Consider the following 22,290-nt stretch of genomic DNA (forward strand, 5'->3'; position numbering starts at 1 on the left):
GTGACCACATGATATCTCATGCCTCTCAGCGCTTATTTTGCATGGTATGTTCAACACAACACGTCCTACGTCATTGTAAGCTGCTATGAAAATCAGCTGTCTTGATGTCTTCACTTCTATGAAAAATACCTTCTTACATCATGCTCGTGAATGTAATGGCCATAGTTATATTCCCCATCCAAGATCATGCTTAATACTTCATTTTGTTTACAACCGTCTGATGCTCGTCAGTCAGAGTAGAGGGAAAGCCATAACCAGGCACTTTTGTTACAGTATGACCCTCAGACAAACGGAACAGATGGGTTGCAGATGCTCTGTGCACGTCCTCCTGACAGGGGGAATCCCCATTGAAACTACTGAACCATAGCATCAGGGCTTCTCTCCCTCTCTAAGCAGTAACTGAGGCAGTCCTCTGTAACAGGTCTCATCAGATCAGAGGAGTAAAGGACAGTCACATTACCAGTTGACAATGGATCCGGAAGGTATCTGAAGACAAAACATCTTCCTTGTCTCGTGTCCTGAGGCCGCTGTATGTCTGGTGATAAGAGATCTGTCTTATGGTGCTCCTTTCAGAAACAACGCTACAGTGGATACCTCACTTGACCGCTTGTGGTGGAGCTGGAGCTATCTGGAAATGCTCTCACTAACACACACACTTCAGAAAGTCTGAGTCTGGCTTTGCTTCAGATGAAGCATTGCATATAAAGGTCAAATATAGGCTTGAGCGGTATCCACATTTTCATATTGTCATACCATCATCTCATCCCAGGATTTATGCCATTACCGGTTTAGTACACAAGGGGGCAGAAAAGTACACAAACCACAGAAAAGTCCATTTGGGTGTCTATTACCAGAATGCTAACAAATATTCCACAAGTTATAGAGCATTTACATCCACAACCATATGTAGGAGCTACTGGATGTCAAGGCGGCAGTGGCAGCTGTACAGAGAGCTCATCCAAAGGGCTTTGACTATTTCAAACATGGCAAAAAGTAAACAATATGATGCCCCGTCTAGTTATTAATTCAGCCACTTAGATACAGTGCATTCAGGGAAGTATTCAGACCCCTTGACTTTTTCCACATTTTGTTAATTTACAGCCTTATCTAAAATTTATTAAATCGTTTTTCCTCATCAATCTACACACAATACCCCATAATGACAAAGCGAAAACAGGTTTAGACATGTTTGCAAATGTATTAAAAATAAAACAAATATCTTCGCATAAGTATTCAGACCCTTTGCTATGAGATTTGAAAGTGAGTCCAGGTGTATCCTGTTTCCATTGATCATCCTTGAGATGTCTCTACAACTTGATTGGAGTTAACCTGTGGTAAATTCAATTGATTGGACATTATTTGGAAAGACACACACCTGTCTATATAAGGTCCCACAATTGACAGTGCATGTCAGAGCAAAAACCAAGGCATGAGGTCGAAGGAATTGTCTGTAGAGCTCTGCGACAGGATTGTGTCAGGGCACAGATATGGGGAAGGGTACCAAAAAATGTCTGCAGCATTGAAGGTCCCCAAGAACAGATTGGCCTCCATCATGCTTAAATTGAAGAAGTTTGTAACCACCAAGACTCTTCCTAGAGCTGGCCGCCCGGCCAAACTGAGCAATCGGGGGAGAAAAGCCTTGGTCAAGTGACCAAGAACCCGATGGTCACTCTGACAGAGCTCCAGAGTTCCTCTGTGGAGATGGGAGAACCTTCCAGAAGGACAACCATCTCTGCAGCACGCCACCAATTGGGCCTTTATGGTAGAGTGGCCAGACAGAAGCCACTCCTCAGTAAAAGGCACATCAGCCCGCTTGGAGTTTGCCAAAAGGCACCTAAAGGACTCCCAGAGCATGAGAAACAAGATTCTCTGGTCTGATGAAACCAAGATTGAACTCTTTGGCCTGAATGCCAAGCCTCACGTCTGGAGGAAACCTGGCACCATCCCTACGGTGAAGTATGGTGGTGGCAGCATCATGCTGTGGGGGAAATTTTTAGCAGCAGGGACGGGGAGACTAGCCAGAATCGAGGGAAAGATGAACGGTGCAAAGTACAGAGAGATCCTTGATGAAAACCTGCTCCAGAGAGCTCAGGACCTCAGACTGGGGGCGAAGGTTCACCTTCCAACAGGACAACGACCCTAAGAACACAGCAAAGACAACGCAGGAGTGGCTTCGGAACAAGTCTCTGAATGTCCTTAAGTGGCCCAGCCAGAGCCGGGACTTGAACCCGATCGAACATCTCTGGAGAAACCTGAAAATAGCTGTGCAGCGATGCTCCCTATCCAACCTGAAAGAGCTTGAGAGGATCTGCAGAGAAGAATGGGATAAACTCCCCAAATACAGGTGTGCCAAGCTTGTAGCATCATACCCAAGAAAACGAGGCTGTAATTGCTGCCAAAGGTGCTTCAAAGGGTCAATGTGATATTTCAGCAGTTTTTTTTATATATCTGCAAAAATGTTGCTTTGTCTTCATGGGATATTGTTTGTAGATGGATTAAAAAATATATAATTTGCATCAATTTTAGAATTAGGCTGTAAAGTAACAATGTGGAAAAAGTCAAGGGGTTTGAATACTTTCCGAATGCACTGTCACTAGAAAGTTAAACTTAGGGGTCCCGTTAAGGCAGAATTCTGTGATTTTCACACAGGAAAAATATATAAAATGCAGAAGAAATATTGTTTTGTAAACACAGCTCTAAAATGCTTATTGTAATTTCTGCTCGGCATCAGACTAATTTTGTGCTTCAGCTGCACTTCTCCACTCATATGAGAATTCACAAAGGGGCATTCTAACAGCAGACAGCGCTCTGACTGATGTGTAGCTACTTTTCGCGGTGTAGCCAGCCTACTTCTTTGTAAAATGCAAGATTAACTTTAAGCAAAAAAATAGGAAATGTAGCTGGCTACAATCTTCCTATGATAAACATGATGGCCATGCACCGTTAAAAAACAACTTTGTTTTTCATTGTTGTCATCTGATGAAAATGAAGCTATTTTCTGCCAGGTGTGTTGCACTATGTATTTTCTGTGACGGAAAACTACAGTTGCATGTCCCTGATCCCTCTACTGAAGCAAAAAAACACTTGACTTTCAATATAAAACACGACCCCTGTAAATACACTGCTGTGCTATTTTACAAACAAACACACGTGACTGGCTCAATCGTAAGCATCATTATGTAAAATAATGTGACAGGTGAAATTAACACGATATGCTTTATCTCCAAACGTATTGCACAAGTTGACTGCAGATATTTACTTAAATTGCTACAAATATTCACATTTATTGAAAAACTTTTGTATTGACAGTAGTGAAAAACCATCCCGTGGCTATTTCCAAATATCTCGGTATACCGCCAAAAGCTAGTCAAATAGGGGTACTTATATTTGTCCTGTTTCACACATGTACAACCTCTTAATCTGTACAATTATGGTGATTATTCTTATTCTTTTTTTTGCATATCCCTCCCCCCGAGACACCCTCAGAAAGTGTGGTCATGGCCAGGGATCAGCCATTATTGACGGCGACCCTGGAGCTATTAGGTTTAAGTGCCTTGCTCAAGGGCAGGGATCGAACAAGCAAACTTTCAGTTACTGGCCCAACGCTAACCACTAGGCTACCTGCCGCCAATATAGAGATACAAATCCGCACATCTCTTATCTCCTCAGATCGCTCCTCTATATCAATTCCTACTTTTGTGTCAACAATCTCAGTCTAATAAGAGTTAGCAAACACATAGGCCTTCGCATTCACTCCTTCACTCATTCAGCAGACACCCATTATGTGCAACAGGCCTGCTACAGTACATTTCCCTTTGTCATGTATCAGCACAGTCTAACAACAGGGGAATGGGTCATATCATACATCATAGCTATCATGTCCATCACAACAATCTCTTAGCAGGGTCATACTGCACACACACACGGTTTGGTGAAAACAGGACGACACTAAAGGGAAGGAGCCAGAGACACAGCAAATAACAGCAGATCCAATTATTGTGATAAAACTTCTCCACAGCCACGAAAGAGGTCTATTATTACAGAACAACGTCGTTCATCCTATGAAAGAAGGCTAACATCAGCAAACCAACACTAAACTAACAGGCATTAGTTCACCAGATCCTCCAGTTGAGCGTGAGAGTAACGGGAAAAGTAAAGAGATCTTTTACAATTCTCACCACAAGTTGGCAGCCTGTTTCTTAGGTCCCCTCCCCCCCACTTGCGCGTGACAGGAGGAACGACAGTCCGGTTCCTCGTTGTCTTTTCAAACCTGACTGAGTTACTCCTCAGTACACTCAGTGGAGAACAATGCAACTTCAACTCAAAGGAGGAGGAGTGTCCAGCAAACAGAAATATAGCCAGGGATGCTGTGAGGGTAGGGCTGTGAGGGTAGGGCTGTGAGGGTAGGGCTGTGTTACCAGCTGGGTCTTTCTGCTCACTACCACACACACACCCTGACTAACTGTTCATTCACTAGATAACATAAACCACTCTCTGCTGAGTGTTAGGGTGTGTGTGTGTGTGTGTGTGTGTGTGTGTGTGTGTGTGTGTGTAACACGCTGTTTCACAAGTTTGAACCACAAAAGTTTGTTCAAGCATGGATAAGGAATTTATACCACAAATAGGTGACGCTCAATGAGTATGGGGCTAAATTAACTTCGACACAGGAGGGGCAAGGTTTAGTGATGATCATTCAGCCCAACGTCTCACTGACCACCAGCAGAGGACAGCAAAAGACAAGTGAACTAGCCCATCCATAGCTTCTCCCCTTCTTGGTTCACAAAGGGTGAAGGAGACTGAGGGAATCCTAAAAAGTAAATTTATATTAAGTATTCTAACAAAAAACATACTATCCATGATGACAAAGCGTTCTATTTCTTCATAAGATCTTGGACAATCTACTCATGGTCAATATTTACAAAGGGTAGCCATCTGAACAGCCTCTGGTAAGAAACTCCCAATCCTCCTAAAACAATCCTAATCAAATGAACGTCTACACGTAAACATAGTTTTATTTCCAGGTACAAAACAGTTGACTGTACTAATAAAATCACAACAGTAGGACTCTGGAAATTAACATTGATGCTCCCCCCCCCCCCCCTCATGGACTAAATTCAAATGTTTTAACAGATCTTGGTCTGACCTTTGACCAATATAAGCCTACTCTTCCTAGTATGAGATTAGGGTGGTTAAATCCTGTGTCTGTCTCCTAATATTAACCTCATTGTCTCCAGTGTACAGAGCAATGGCAGGGCAGCCAGACACACTATCATTAGATCAGTGGTAGTGATTCTAGTGCAGGGGCAGATGGATGAGTGAGCTAGGTATGTGCTGCATACACACCCCCCCCCCCCCACACACCGGGGACTGGGGATGGACAGGAGGAGGTGTGCGCTGTCTGTCTGGGTCTGCCAGTTCCTCCTGAATATGATCATAACAGACAGCTACACACACACACACACACACTGGGCTCTTGTTCAATCTGACCTCGTTTGGAATCACATTAAAAACGGCATCCCTCTCGTCCCAAGATGATGATAATTGTGGTTTTAAATTAAAGCTGCAATATGCAACTTTTTGCGTGGTCAGACCAAATTCATTCTCATAGACTTGCTTTCAAAGTGGTAGATCTGTTCTGTGTGTGCTATTTTTATGCTTAGTTTTTGCGTCTTTTACTTTCGATTTTGTACAACAGTTTCAAAACAGCTGGAAATACAATATGTTTGGTTATGGAAAATACATTTCACACCGGTTTAGATGGTACATTGATTCTCTATAATATACTTGCTTGTTTTGTCACATACTGAAATTGGGCGAACTATTAGAATTTTAGCAACCAGGAAACATTTCTATTTCATTTTTATATTTACGAAGTAAACAGTAGTGGGTCAATTTCCGAAACAACTAGGTTGGTTGATGCGCGAGGCTAAACTTCCCCGCTGTTTTGGTCCCATTAGTTACCATGTTGTAGCAGTATGAAGCGCACATGTGCAGACACTCTGTGACTTTGTGAGCGCAAAGTCTTGCATCAAACTCATCTCAAATGGGCCGTTCCTCTGCTCAGACGTAAGATCTGGCAGGTGTGCGCAACAACACTTGGATAGGTATTTTAGGTATCAGCTAACCCCTGCATTGATGTTGCATGCATCAACCAATGGTTGGGTGCCACGTCATTAATAGGTTTGTTAATTATTTTATTTCCGTTTACAAAATAGCTTCTTCATGATTTGTTTTGATTTAGTTTACTATAATAACCTTGGCTCCCACCCTCCTCTCTCCCCTTCCATCTTTCCTCCCACCATCTCCCCTTCCTTCCCTCTCTTTATTGACCGACAATAGACCATCATTACCACACAGAAGAAACCAGTAGGCTAGACCTTCTAATGTTGAGACGTGTGCCACTGATGCTCTCTCCTGCACGAGCTCCCCCGCATAGAGACTGTTGCTATAAGGAAGTGGAAGAGGCTAAACTAAACCGATCGACCACATCAGTACGCCGCACAGCGGGTGTCTGCTCAGACATTATGTAATATAACTTCTTTCTAAGATTCAGGGATGAAATGGAACCGCGTTGAAAATGATCTGAATGACACTTTAAAAGAGGATGGGAATAAGCGGAACGAACGCTGAGCATTTCTCTATATCAGTAGGCTAACTGCCCAGGGGATTAGGACATTGACCTTAAATCCATTAGCAGGGACTTTCATAGCAGGCTGACAAACGTCCCACCCAAAAAATCTCCAGACAAGAAGCGATTCCCTTTACAATTCAACAGCACAGAGCTAGAGGGAGATGGGGAGAGAGACAGCGAGAGAGATAGCAACCAAGAAGGAGTGATGAAAGAGACAAATAGAGAGAGAGAGATGAGAAAAAAAAAATTAAAGATGGAGAGAGCAAGAGAGAGACAGGAGAGGGGGTCGTTTTCCCTCTTTATGGTTGAGGAGCCTGTCTGTCGATTGTTCCTGGCCCCTGAAGCATGTTTAATTCAGAGATTATGAAATAATTACATCAAGCTTCATGCATTGGTAATTAACCCACATGGCGTCTGAGTCTCCACATGACACACTCATCCCCATGTTGGGCACTACGTTTGACCAGGGCAGACGTCAATCATGGAACAACATGCTAGATTTTAGGACTGCTGAATGGGGTGGGAGAAAATGGAAAAACATTTTCATAAAGATTCAATGACACCTGCAATAAATTAATCAATTATCGCACTTTAAAAACGTACAACATACTATACATTTGCTTCCTCTTGGTTGTAAAAATAATGTCTGATTACTATCCAGTTTAGTCACAAACCACCTGTGAAGCAGAAATGGTTGATTGGACAGTGAGGAGACAGACAGGATGTTCTGGTGCCGGATGAGACAGGTGCAGGATGAATTGGCCAATAAACTTAATACAGAAAATAACAAACAGGACTTTGACAAATACTTGAATAAATCAAAGATATTCTCAGTATAAACTATTCCGGTAACAACTCTGTCTATAGCCAAACTCAGGTAACTCTACTCTAGCCAACTTGTTACCTGCCCAGCCTGCTCTCGCCCAGGCAAAGGCCAACTGACCACCTAAATACTCTTTCCAGGATCTCTCGGCTGCTATGAATGTCCCATCATGATAGCTCCACAACACATTTCTACCATAAATGCGTAATTTCCCATGGACATGTACCATAAAACAACAGTTTTACATAAACACACACTTCAATAAATTGCGCCATAATGCATCAGGTAGTTTAAATTAAATGATTCTCTACCAACACTTTAATCGTTATTCTAATAATATATTTCACATTGCTAGAGCATGTATGTTTAAAATGGCCAGCTTTATACACGGTAGAAACATGGTTAACAAGTTACATTGTTGTAGTAACTGGCGTGCACAACAAACAATTGACTTTGGCACCTTATGTCAAAGTATTGTTGGCAAATGGAATGCGGAACCCTATCCAACATTCTCTTTTGTTTCAGGACTCTTGACTAAACCTTGAATAGAAACAAAGAGTTTCTCCAACCAATCATTTGTTTCAGTATCACAGTCTATAAGTCACAGACATGCGCTCCATGACACACCACCCCTCTGAAAGATGTGAGGCTCCCTTAAATATTGCAGTGTATATGGCAGCTGTGTACAATTGTGTTTTATTTTATAGTTTCTTAGCTAGCAGACTCAAGATATTGCTCATAAATCCTCAAAACGTTGGAATGACTGACTGTTCCTCATCAAAACTTCACTTACATTTTAGAGCCTTTAAATGTGTGTTTGATACAAGCGGCGCCATACTTGGAGGAATATGACTTATAATTCATGACTAATTTTTACATTTTCAAAGTATTTCTGCTTAAACCCTTTTGGTTTAACCATTCTGCATTATTCAGGTTGAGATTATTTTTTCATAACCTGGTCACTGAGTTACATCTTATCCAGCTCGTTTGGAGACATGTTCCTCATTTATGTATGTGAAGCACTGTCCGCACTGCATTTTACTCTATGAAATGTGCTACATAAATAACATTTAAATGGATTTGATCATGGAAATATGAAATGGAATGCATTTCACTGAATCCTCCTTTGAGCCTCAATCTCAACCAACACTAACTGGACACATAGCAGCAGACTGGTGTGGCGTCTGTGCATTCAGGTGGCTGAACACAAATTGACAGGGCTGAGAAACCAGTCCATGTGTGAGTCGCCCACACAGAGAGTAAGGCTAGATATTGACTGAAAGAATCAATGGGATTCACGGTGCATATTGAAATCGCTACAACAGTATTCTGTTCTCTTATTTCTTCTGCATGATATGCTCCGCTTTGCCAATGTGCTCAGAATTATTTTTAAGCGTACAAAATATGCCTGTTTCAATGGGCATGAGTACAGAGCCCAACTGCCCTAGGAGGCTCTCTCTATTAGCGGGCCTGTGAGCTGCCGTTAGTGGGAGAAGGATCAGACAGGTTCAATGCACCATACTGTAATGTAAAAGGTCAATAGTAGCCGATCAGACTCTCACCTGACAAAGAGTGGCAGACCAGGTACAATACAGATACAGTATGAAACATAACACCTTGTCCTCTGTGATTTATTGTGAAACCATAACCAGTGTTCAAAGTCACTTTGGATTCTCATGCAATTCTTCTGATGGAAGTAAGAGAATGCTACTAGCTTGGCTAATTGCTTTCATGACTCCCCTCCACAGTGGAATCAGTATTGGATCATGTAGCCAAGGATGTCCTTGGAAGGAGGAGATGGTGAGTTTGAGTCAAAGTACACTGAAGAACTAAATGAAGTCAGACAGAAGACAATGTTCCCAGCGCTGTAGTGATGTCTGTGGGAGCTTTTGGTTGTCAAGTGGAGCCGAGTGTAATTAGTGTAGAGATAGTGTAGAGAGGGTGGAGTAGTTGGTAGAGGTTAGAGAGGAACATTTGAAGTACATGAGCAGTTTGTTAGATTCAGTCTCTTGAAAAAATGATCTCCCAATAGGCAGACAGGCCATTACTCAGAACACTCCCACAGGAACACTTAGAACACTACCACAGTTAAGAACCCTTAGAACAAAAATAAAAGAACACTCAGAACACTACTACAGTTAAGAACCCTTAGAACAAAAATAAAAGAACACTCAGAACACTACTACAGTTAAGAACCCTTAGAACAAAAATAAAATAACACTTAGAACACTACCACAGGAACACTCAGAACACTACCACAGTTAAGAACCCTTAGAACAAAAATAAAAGAACACTCGCTCCTTTTCAATCACTATGAGCTCCACGCTCTCGTTCTCCTTCACAGCACAGCCAAAAGCGCTGAGCACGCATTACATTTACTTCAGTCAGTTAATGCTATACTTAGACAATAGGCTTTTAGTGATGAAGGCTCTGTTGAAACAAGTAATTTTGTCTCTGGTGCAACAAACCTCTCAAATGGCCCCTCTCTCTAGTTCTCAGCACACCTGTGTGTCACCAATGACACCCTATTCACTATATTATTGTACTACTTTGACCAGAGCCCTTTGGGCCCAGGTAAAAAGTAGTTAAGGGAATAGGGTGCCATTTTGGAAGGCGCCATTGTACAGCTTCAATGGAATTTAGGGACCACAAAGGAAATACTGTAGATATTTTTTGGGTGATATCCCCGTCACGTTTGTAACATTCACTGTGAGTATGTGTTTATAAAAATAAATAAAATAAAAGGCAAATAAAATCAAATAGGCCACAGTTAGTATCTCTGTCCTGATTGATATCTCCATCACCTGTTTGTCTTCATGTGCTACCCTGTCTCTTAACATCCCCACTCACTGTCTCTTAACATCCCCACTCACTGTCTCTTAACATCCCCACTCACTGTCTCTTAACATCCCCACTCACTGTCTCTTAACATCCCCACTCACTGTCTCTTAACATCCCCACTCACTGTCTCTTAACATCCCCACTCACTGTCTCTTAACATCCCCACTCACTGTCTCTTAGCTTCCATTTCTTCCATCCCTCCGGCTCACTTTTTCCCCCTAATCTCTGGATCTCTCTCTTTCTCTGGAATATTTCTCTATCCCTGTCAGGCATCTCCCCAACTGTTTCCAAGAATAACCAAAAACAGGTCCTTTACATCAGAAAACACATTAAGTGAAGTAAAAAAAAAAAAAAAAAGGATGCATGAATAAATACTAATGTAGACAAATGGCCTTAAATGGAGGTTGTGACTCAGTCACAGATGTTTCAGCACTGTGGCTAGAAGCATCTCAGTCACCGAGAGAGTTCAGATCAAGGTCACGTATAGTACAGTGCACACATTCTCAGTATGTGTAGGTTATCCCTGCGGGAATTAAACACACAACCTTCGAATGGCTAGAGCCATGCTCTTACCAACTGAACCAAACTGAACCAGAGGTAGAAACACCCTCAGTTTAAAAAAAACACCAGATTAAAAAAGAGGATTTATTTGCTGTGCCCCATCCTTTAAAATGAAACAAATTCAGGAGAGGAGCAGGGCCCTAGCCTTAAAAGGTGCAATCTGCAATATCCCTCAGTTTTACAGCAGGGATGCAGTTTCTCTGAAAAACGAATTACATACTGTAGCTTTAAAGCAAATCAGATTAAAGGAGGAAGTGGAGGATTTTGTTAGCAATGTCTCATCCTGCAGGGAGGGACAGGTTAACACTGTACCTGTCCACCTGTTTCCTCTCATTCCTCATAAAACATTCTGCACATCCTGCATTTCCCCTATCTGAGCTATCGTTATGGACACCCACCCTTCCTGTTTATATGCTGACTGGCTGGGACACCAGTGCACATGACATAGAAGATGCATTTCTGGTTTGATTGTGGGTTTACAGTCCTAATAAATAGATAAGAAATTAAAACAATGGTAAGAATAAGAGGATCAAGACAAAGGTAGACAGAGAGAGTCCTTATGCTGCTCTTCATTAGATAAACTACTGTGGCCAAAGTAAAGGGCATCTCTAAGACCAATTTACAGTGTTTGTTAACCAGTGTAGTAGAACTCAATAGTAGATGCTTGTGAATGAGCCAGACAAGGACACAGTGGTGCTCCACTGCTCCCATGGACAACATGTATCGTAGAGCAGCTATGGGAAGTCATCTCTCGCTCACTGACCAAAAGCCATCAAAGCAACAGCAGATTCTGTCAATTCTGTCTATGATCTTCTGTAGCTCAGTTGGTAGAGCAGGGAGCTTGTAACGCCAGGATATTGGGTTCGATCCCTGACTAAGTGACTTTCGGTAAAAGCGTCTGCTACATGGAATCCCACCCACCCCTTTTTTCGTATTTTTTTTTAGATTAATAGTAGCTTTCCAACAAACATCAAGCATCACTCTGATATGGCCCACCCAACTACCTCATACCCATAGTTATTTTTTATTATTATTATTTTTTGCACCCCAGTATCTCTACTTGCACATCATCATCTGCACATCTATCTCTCCAGTGTTAATGCTAAATTGTAATTATTTCGCCACTATGGCCTATTTATTGCCTTACCTCCCTAATCTTACTACATTTGCACACACTGTAAATATTATTTTCTATTGTGTTATTGACTGTACGTTTGTTTATCCCATGTGTAACTCTGTGTTGTTGTTTTTGTCGCATTGCTTTGCTTTATCTTGGCCAGGTTGCAGTTGTAAATGAGAACTTGTTCTCAACTGGCCTACCTGGTTAAATAAAAGGTGAAATAAAAAATAAAACTGGCTAACAGTGCAGGAAGATTAGTGCCTGGCAATAGATGGCCAAACCACCCAAGTGCATCCCTCTATCCACACGAAAGCATAAAGACTGTACTTAACCCAGACATACTGAAACCAGAAACACTAGATGACTTAACCCAGACATACTGAAACCAGAAACACTAGAGGACTTAACCCAGACATACTGAAACCAGAAACACTAGATGACTTAACCCAGACATACTGAAACCAGAAACACTAGATGACTTAACCCAGACATACTGAAACCAGAAACACTAGATGACTTAACCCAGACATACTGAAACCAGAAACACTAGATGACTTAACCCAGACATACTGAAACCAGAAACACTAGATGACTTAACCCAGACATACTGAAACCAGAAACACTAGATGACTTAACCCAGACATACTGAAACCAGAAACACTAGATGACTTAACCCAGACATACCGAAACCAGAAACACTAGAGGACTTAACCCAGACATACCGAAACCAGAAACACTAGAGGACTTAACCCAGACATACTGAAACCAGAAACACTAGATGACTTAACCCAGACATACTGAAACCAGAAACACTAGATGACTTAACCCAGACATACCGAAACCAGAAACACTAGATGACTTAACCCAGACATACTGAAACCAGAAACATTAGATGACTTAACCCAGACATACTGAAACCAGAAACACTAGATGACTTAACCCAGACATACTGAAACACCACAAGAGATTACTTATCCTACCGCATACCACTTTAGGTAAAAGAGCCACGACGCAGGACACGCTAGATAAACTAGTAATATCATCAACCATGTGTAGTTAACTAGTGATTATGATTGATTGATTGTTTGTTATAAGATACGTTTAATGCTAGCTAGCAACTTACCTTGGCTTCTTACTGCATTCGCGTAACAGGCAGGCTCCTCGTGGAGTGCAATGTAAAGCAGGTGGTTAGAGCGTTGGACTACTTAACCGTAAGGTAAAAATTAACCGCAAGGTAAAGATCTGTCATTCTGCCCCTGAACAAGGCAGTTAACCCACCGTTCCTAGGCAGTCATTGAAAATAAGAATGCGTTCTTAACTGACTTGCCAAGTGAAATAACGGTGTAAAAATAAATAAATAAATATTCAAGGTTAGAATCATTTCAGTGGAAAATAAAAATGACAAATACCGGTGTCCAAAATGACTGATTTCTGATTGTTATGAAAACTTGAAATCGGCCCTAATTAATCGGCCATTCTGATTAATCGGTCGACCTCTACTAGAAACAGCCCTATTATTCCAATATACATATATTCAGAGCCACTGTTCCTGTTGCTTTCCAGGACTGAACATACTGCAGCCCACAGATATATTGACCTAGAGATATATAGGACATTATGCTATACATACAGTCCCAAAAGTTTGGACACCTACTCATTCAAGTTTTTTTTAACATGTTTTACTATTTTCTACATTGTAGAATAATAGTGAAGACATCAAAACTATGAAATAACACATATGGAATCATATAGTAACCAATAAAAAGTGTTAAACAAATAAAACAATATTTTATATTTGAGACTCTTCAAAATAGCCACCCTTTGCCTTGATGACAGCTTTGCACACTCTTGGCATTCGTACAACCAGCTTCATGAGGAATGCTTTTTCAACAGTCTTGAAGTTCCCACATATGCTGAGTAAATGGTGGCTGCTTTTCCTTCATTCTGCAGTCCAACTCATCCCAAACCATTTCAATTGGGTTGAGGTCGGGTAATTATGGTGGCCAGGTCATCTGATGCAGCCCTTCATCACTCTCCTTGGTCAAATAGCCCTTACACAGCCTGGAGGTGTGTTTGGGGTCATTGTCCTGTTGAAAAGCAAATGATAGTGGGACTAAGCGCAAACCAGATGGAACCGGATGGGATGACATATCGGTGCACAATGCTGTGGTAGCCATGCTGGTTAAGTGTGCCTTGAACTCTAAATAAATCAGACTGTCACCAGCAAAACACTCCCACACCACCTCCATGCTTCACAGTGGGAACCACACATGCAGAGATCATCCATTTACCTACTCTGCGTCTCACAAAGACACGGTGGTTGGAACCAAAAATCTAAAATTTGGACTCATCAGACCAAAGGACAGATTTCCACCAGTCTAATGTTCATTGCTTGTGTTTCTTGGCCCAAGCAAGTCTCTTCTTATTATTGGTGTCCTTTAGTAGTGCTTTCTTTTCAGCAATTTGACCATGAAGGCCTGATTTCAAAGAGTCTCCTCTGAACAGTTGATGTTGAGATGTGTCCGTTACTTGAACTCTGAAGCATTTATTTGGGCTTCTATTTCTGACTGGAACTCTAATAAACTTATCCTCTGCAGCAGAGGTAACTCTGGATCTTCCTTTCCTGTGGCGGTCCTCATGAGAGCCAGTTTCATCATAGCGCTTGATGGTTTTTGCGACTGCACTTGAAGAAACTTTCAAAGTTCTTAATTTTCCGGCCTTGACTGACCTTCATGTCTTAAAGTAATGATGGCCTGTCGTTTCTCTTTGCTTATTTGAGCTGTTCTTGCCATAATATCGACTTGGTCTTTTACCAAATAGGGCAATCTTCTGTATACCACCACTATCTTGTCATAACACATCGGATTGGCTCAAACGCATTAACGAAATAAATTCCACAAATGAACTTTTATCAAGGCACACCTGTTAATTGAAATGCATTCCAGGTGACTACCTCATGAAGCTGGTTGAGAGAATGCCAAGAGTGTGCAAAGCTGTCAAGGCAAAGAGTGGCTATTTGAAGAATCTCAAATATAAAATATATTTGGATTTGTGTAACCCTTTTTTGGTTACTACATGATTCCATGTGTTACTTCATAGTTTTGATGTCTTCACTATTATTCTACAATGTAGAAAATAGTAAAAATAACAAAAAACCCTGGAATGAGTACTGTAGGTGTGTCCAAACTTTTTGACTGGTACTGTATATTGACCTAGAGATAGACAGGCCTAGACTACAAATATTGACTTATACTAACAATATATTAAGCTAGACCAAAGATATTGACCTACAGGAAATATATTTACCTCACTATTGACATGCCATCTCCATCAAAAATGATTGATCATCTCATGAAGCAAGCAATCTGTATTGTTGAGGGTTTTTGAAAGAAGTATGCTCAACTGTCTAGAATGCATGAACATTGGCACTGTAGCACAGCCAGTGAAGAAATCTCTCAAACTCATGTTTGAATCGATTTGTTGTCTACCCTGTAACAGTTTTTTTCTCCTTTGAATCAATGTTTCTGCTAGGCTGAATCTAGCGAGATGGAGGAATCTGTAAAAAAAAGCTACCAGCTAAATGTCAACGAGTTAGACATCACATCTCTCTCTGTTCTGCTCCTCTGGGCTCTCCCTTTATTCACGGTAAATAGATTTTGTGTGAAAGAAGAATGTTCTATATCTTTTCTGAATCTCTTCCTGACCTGAGGTATAGTGCATCAAGACAACCCTTTCATATTTTTCAAATCAACTTGGTCACGATAAATCTTTTTGCGTACAAATGTCAAATTGTGTCAACAGAAAAATTGAATGTAAAGAATTTCACAGGATTATACCGGTGTCTTTCATCAGCGAGAGAGTCACTTATACATGGGCATCAATGGGCATGATGTCAAACAACAACACTAAAAGGAGAGCGAGAAGGAGAGGGGGATAGCGAGAGAAACAGAGTCACTCATACATGGGCATCATTGGGTATGATGTCAAACAACAACACTAAAAGGAGAGCGAGAAGGAGAGGGGGATAGCGAGAGAAACAGAGACACTGGGCATGATGACAAAATGCTAAAAGAGAGGGCAAGAAGGAGAGAGGATAGCGCGAGAGTCATTCATACATGGGCATCATTGGGCATAATGACAACGCTCCAGCAAACTTCAGCAGTTCAAGATGTTAGAGAGCAATCCATTTCAATGTGGATGTTAATCAATAACCAGCTTTCCATCAAACCTTTTTGTGCCTAAAGTACATGTTGAATAAGAAAAGAAAACGTAATGACAGGCCTGATGGAAACATTACATTTTTCTGTAAACTTTTCAAATGTTGCCAAAACTAAATACGCTAGACTAGGTGGGATCTTTTTGTGTCCGTAAAACTAGTTATGCAAGAAAAGTTGGTGGAAACGCTTTTATGCGCAAATATTGATATAACCATCATATCGAAGTAAACGTGGAGTCACGTGATGACATGTGGTCCTCCCACAACGACTCGTTGGGAAAACATGCAGTTTATTAGGCTACAGGTGAAATAAGTTCTGAACTTCACAGGGTGGTGAAAGTGCACTCAGTGGCGACCCATCTTTCAGGTTATTTTGGCATTAATGTGTGTCACAGTTTGGAAACAATGTAAAAAATAATAATCATTGAGTTAATAAAGGCTCCATAGAAACATGGTCTCTTTTTTGAGTGGTTTGGAAGTGGCTAACTGCAAGCATTGTAAACCAATCACAAGCCTGCTAATCAGTGGAGTGGATGTGTGGTCCAAGTCTGGATTTAAGGGTCTCTTTTCAAAGCTTAAAAAGATAAACATTCAACACCAGAAAACGTTGAATACATTGGTCATGTTGTCAATCCAGCATGACTTCTGCCATGTTCAAAACAACTGGAAACTTGGAACTGGGAAATCTCAGACTTCAGTGAGTTCAAGACAACTGGGATCTCAGGCCAGAGCTCCAACTGGGAAAATAAGTTTTGAACGGTCATCCAACTTAGAATTCCAAGTCGGAAATTCTGGCCTCTCTAGAGCTCCGACCTGAATATCACTTACGTCATGATTCAACATTGTTCCCAGAATGTAAAAAATGTATTGTATGCTGCTGCATAAATGATGTAATATGCCAGGGAGATATGTATACTGTAGCTAAGAAAGTAATACTAAGTGTATGTTGTGTAGTAAGCTGTTAATAGCCCATGTGCCTCACCCGAATAATTTGGTCCAGTTCCGCCTCACAACTTAGCCTACTGTTCTGACTTGGTGGTGGACATGTAGCCTATAGCCTGTTTTAGAGAAATGTAATCATGGAATATTGTATGAGCTATCATTGTCTGCTTATAAAGTGCCTTCGGAAAGTATTCAGACCCCTTGACTTGCCACATTTTGTCACGTTACAGCCTTAATCTAAAATTGATTAGAAACAAAAAAAAATCCTCAGCAATCTACACACAATACCCCATAACGGCAAAGTGAACAGGTTTTTAGAATTTTTTGCAAATTAAAAATAAATACTTTATTTACATAAGCATTCATACGCTTTGCTATGAGACTAGAAATTGAGCTCATCCTGTTTCCATTGATCATCCTTGAGATGTTTCTACAACTTGGAGTCCACCTCTGGTAAATTCTTTTTGATTGGACATGATTTGGAAAGGCACACACCTGTCTATATAAGGTCCCACAGTTGACAGTGCATGTCAAAGCAAAAACCAAGCATTGAGGTCGAAGGAATTGTCCGTAGAGCTCCGAGACAGGATTGTGTCAAGGCACAGATTTGGGGAAGGGTACCAAAAACATGTCTGCAGCATTGAAGGTCCCCAAGAACACAGTGGACTCCATCATTCTTAAATGGAAGAAGTTTGGAACCACCAAGACTCTTGTTAGAGCTGGCCGCCTGACAGAGCTATAGAGGTCCTCTGTAGAGATGGGAGAACCTTCCAGAAGGACAACCATCTCTGCAGCACTCCACCTATCAGGCCTTTATGGTAATGGCCAGACGGAAGCAACTCCTCAATAAAAATGCACATGACAGGCCGCGTGGAGTTTGCCAAACGGTACTGGGAAAATACGGACTCTGACGATGAGAAACAAGATTCTCTGGTCTGATGAAACCAAGATTGAACTCTTTGGCCTGAATGCCAAGCGTCACATCTGGAGGAAACCTAGCACCATCCCTACAGTGAAGCATGTTGGTGGCAACATCATGCTGTGGGAATGTTTATCAGCGGCAGGGACTAGGAGACTAGTCAGGATCGAGGGAAAGATGAACGGAGCAAACTACAGAAAGAACCTGCACCAGAGCGCTCAGGACCTCAGACTGGGGGCGAAGGTTCACCTTCCAACAGGACAACGACCCTAAGCACACAGCCAAGACACCACGGGAGTGGCTTCGGAACAAGTCTCTGAATGCCCTTGAGTGGCCCAGCCAGAGGCCAGACTTGAACCCAATAAAACATCTCTGGATAGACTTGAAAATAGCTGTGCAGCGACGCTCCCCATCCAACCTGACAGAGCTTGAGAGGATCTGCAGAGAATCAAATCAAATTGATTTATATAGCCCTTCGTACATCAGCTGATATCTCAAAGTGCTGTACAGAAACCCAGCCTATAACCCCAAACAGCAAGCAATGCAGGTGTAGAAGCACGGTGGCTAGGAAAAACTCCCTAGATAGGCCAATACCTAGAAAGAAACCTAGAGAGGAATCAGGCTATGAGGGTTGGCCAGTCCTCTTCTGGCTGTGCCAGGAGGAGATTATAACAGAACATGGCCAAGATGTTCAAATGTTCATAAATGACCAGCATGGTCAAATAATAATAATCACAGTAGTTGTCGAGGGTGCAGCAAGTCAGCACCTCAGGAGTAAATGTCAGTTGGCTTTTCATAGCCGATCATTAAGAGTATCTCTACCGCTCCTGCGGTCTCTAGAGAGTTGAAAAGAGCAGGTCTGGGACAGGTAGCACGTCCGGTGAACAGGTCAGGGTTCCATAGCCGCAGGCAGAACAGTTGAAACTGGAGCAGCAGCACGGCCATGTGGACTGAGGACAGCAAGGAGTCATCATGCCAGGTAGTCCTGAGGCATGGTCCTAGGGCTCAGGTCCTCCGAGAGAGAAAGAAAGAGAGAAAGAGAGAATTAGAGAGAGCATACTTAAATTCACACAGGACACCGGATAAGACAGGAGAAGTACTCCAGATATAACAAACTGACCCTAGCCCCCCGACACATAAACTACTGCAGCATAAATACTGGAGGCTGAGACAGGAGGGGTTAGGAGACACTGTGGCCCCATCCGATGATACCCCCAGACAGGGCCAAACAGGAAGGATATAACCCCACCCACTTTGCCAAAGCACAGCCCCCACACTACTAGAGGGATATCTTCAACTACCAACTTACCATCCTGAGACAAGGCCGAGTATAGCCCACAAAGATCTCCGCCACGGCACAACCCAAGGGGGGGCGCCAACCCAGACAGGAAGATCACGTCAGTGATTCAACCCACTCAAGTGACGCACCCCCCCCAGGGACGGCATCAAAGAGCACCAGTAAGCCAGTGACTCAGCCCCTGTAATAGGGTTAGAGGCAGAGAATCCCAGTGGAGAGAGGGGAACCGGCCAGGCAGAGACAGCAAGGGCGGTTCGTTGCTCCAGAGCCTTTCCGTTCACCTTCACACTCCTGGGCCAGACTACACTCAATCATATGACCCACCGAAGAGATGAGTCTTCAGTAAAGAAGAATGGAAGAATGGGATAAACTCCCCAAACACAGGTGTGCCAAGCTTGTAGCATCATACCCAAGACTCAATGATATAATCACTTCCAAAGGTGCTTCAACAAAGTACTGAGTAAAGGGTCTGAATACTTATGTAAATGTGATTTCAGTAAAAAAAAATATAAAAAAATTGCAATAAGGCTGTAATGTAACAACATGTGGAAAAAGTCAAGGGGTCTGAATACTTTCCGAAGGCACTGTATGCCCCCTGTATTTATCCTACGGTTCTGACTTGGTGTACAGGGAGAACACTAAGAAAGGCCCATGTTCTGAATTCTGTCGCTGTACAATTCAAAAGTGCTAAACAAATAGTTATTGACTACGTCTGTTCTAGCTCGCTTATTAATGTATATTTCGAAATTACGAATTGCCTCTTATCAGCTCGTCGTCCCCTTATGCCATAGTTTGTACATCAATTGTCAGTAGAAACCACATTTGTTCAAGCAAATCAACCATGTCAGCTATGTTATTTTAAAAGGCAGTAAATGAGGCTCAATTCACTTGTTCACTGCTCCGCTAACAGCCAGGTGTAGCGGTGGAAAGGATTCACGTCATGGTGCTGAACAGAAAGCTCTGCTGTTCGGGACAGCTTTATGTAGGCCCTAACAGATTGTGGGCACCGTTTGTCACCGTTATAGTCCAGTTAACGTATTGTTTAGTGTTGTGTAATGGCTTTGCTGGCATGCATCCCCCAAAGAATTGGGGAGAGTTTGCATCACCAAGATGTACATGCCACTGATGAGCTTGATGCTCCCTTCCAATAAATATCTAGGGTCTTATTCTGGTGACATGATAATCGATGTTTGGCTGCCATTTGAAAAATATATGTATATATACTCTCGCTCTTTTGTCCTAAAAATCTCATCATGAAGGAGTGGGCACACTCACTACAGAAAGCTGAGAAAACCATTAGTAGAGTTGAAAATGCGATGGAAACCCAAGTAACTTGTCCATAAAAATAAAATAAAATTTTGGTACATGGGAATGCCAGCATCCCGGAGTCGCCTCTTCACTGTTGTAAGAGTGGTGTTTTGGGGGTTCTATTTAATGACGCAGCCAGTTGAGGACTTGTGAGGCATCTGTTTTTCAAACTAGACACTCTAATGTACTTGTCCTCTTGCTCAGTTGTGCACCAGGGCCTCCCACTCCTCTTTCTATTCTGGTTAGAGACAGTTTGCGGTGTTCTGTGAAGGGAGTAGTACACAGTGTTGTACGAGATCTATGGAAAGTTATTTGAAATTTCTCGCATGGAATAGCCTTTATTTCTCAGAACAAGAATAGACTGACGAGTTTCTGAAGAAAGGTCTTTGTTTCTGGCCATTTTGAGCCTGTAATCGAACCCACAAATGCTGATACTCCAATTACTCAACTAGCCTGAAGAAGGCCAGTTTTATTGCTTCTTTAATCAGAAGAACAGTTTTCAGCTGTGCTAACATAATTGCAAAAGGGTTTTCAAATGATCAATTAGCCTTTTAAAATGATAAATTTAGATTAGTGAGCACAACGTGCCATTGGAACACAGGAGTGATGGTTGCTGATAACGGGCCTCTGTACACCTATGTATATACAGTGAGGGAAAAAAGTATTTGATCCCCTGCTGATTTTGTACGTTTGCCTACTGACAAAGAAATTATCAGTCTATAATTTTAATGGTAGGTTTATTTGAACAGTGAGAGACAGAATAACAACAAAAATATCCAGAAAAACGCATGTCAAAAATGTTATAAATTGATTTGCATTTTAATGAGGGAAATAAGTATTTGACCCCCTCTCAATCAGAAAGATTTCTGGCTCCCAGGTGTCTTTCATACAGGTAACGAGCTGAGATTAGGAGCACACTCTTAAAGGGAGTGCTCCTAATCTCAGTTTCTTACCTGTATAAAAGACACCTGTCCACAGAAGCAATCAATCAACCAGATTCCAAACTCTCCACCATGGCCAAGACCAAAGAGCTCTCCAAGGATGTCAGGGACAAGATTGTAGATCTACACAAGCCTGGAATGGGCTACAAGACCATTGCCAAGCAGCTTGGTGAGAAGGTGACAACAGTTGGTGCGATTATTCGCAAATGGAAGAAACACAAAAGAACTGTCAAACACCCTTGGCCTAGGGCTCCATGCAAGATCTCACCTCATGGAGTTGCAATGATCATGAGAATGGTGAGGAATCAGCCCAGAACTACACAGGAGGATCTTGTCAATGATCTCAAGGCAGCTGGGACCATAGTCACCAAGAAAACAATTGGTAACACACTACGCCGTGAAGGACTGAAATCCTGCAGCGCCCGCAAGGTCCCCCTGCTCAAGAAAGCACATATACATGCCTGTCTGAAGTTTGCCAATGAACATCTGAATGATTCAGAGGACAACTGGGTGAACGTGTTGTGGTCAGACGAGACCAAAATGGAGTTCTTTGGCATCAACTCAACTTGCCGTGTTTGGAGGAGGAGGAATGCTGCCTATGACCCCAAGAAACCATCCCCACCGTCAAACATGGAGGTGGAAACATTATGCTTTGGGGGTGTTTTTCTGCTAAGGGGACAGGACAACTTCA

General features: G+C 42.1%; 1 protein-coding gene across 5 annotated transcripts in view; it reads right to left on the reverse strand.

The window, feature by feature from the left end:
* LOC139563863 (SAM and SH3 domain-containing protein 1-like) overlaps positions 1-22,290 on the reverse strand; it is a 107,249-nt gene that overhangs the window by 32,239 nt on the left and 52,720 nt on the right. Inside the window, exon 1 of one of the 5 annotated variants that reach the window (XM_071382824.1) lies at positions 4,179-4,303. The exons of 3 other annotated variants lie outside the window; for them this stretch is intronic. The gene's annotated coding sequence lies outside the window, so the exon portion shown is untranslated. Of the gene's footprint in view, positions 1-4,178; positions 4,304-22,290 lie in introns of those variants that run through there. One more of the 5 variants, XM_071382826.1, reaches the window with a different exon arrangement.

Source organism: Salvelinus alpinus, chromosome 34 (genome assembly GCF_045679555.1).
Source record: "Salvelinus alpinus chromosome 34, SLU_Salpinus.1, whole genome shotgun sequence".
Taxonomy (NCBI): Eukaryota; Metazoa; Chordata; class Actinopteri; order Salmoniformes; family Salmonidae; genus Salvelinus; species Salvelinus alpinus.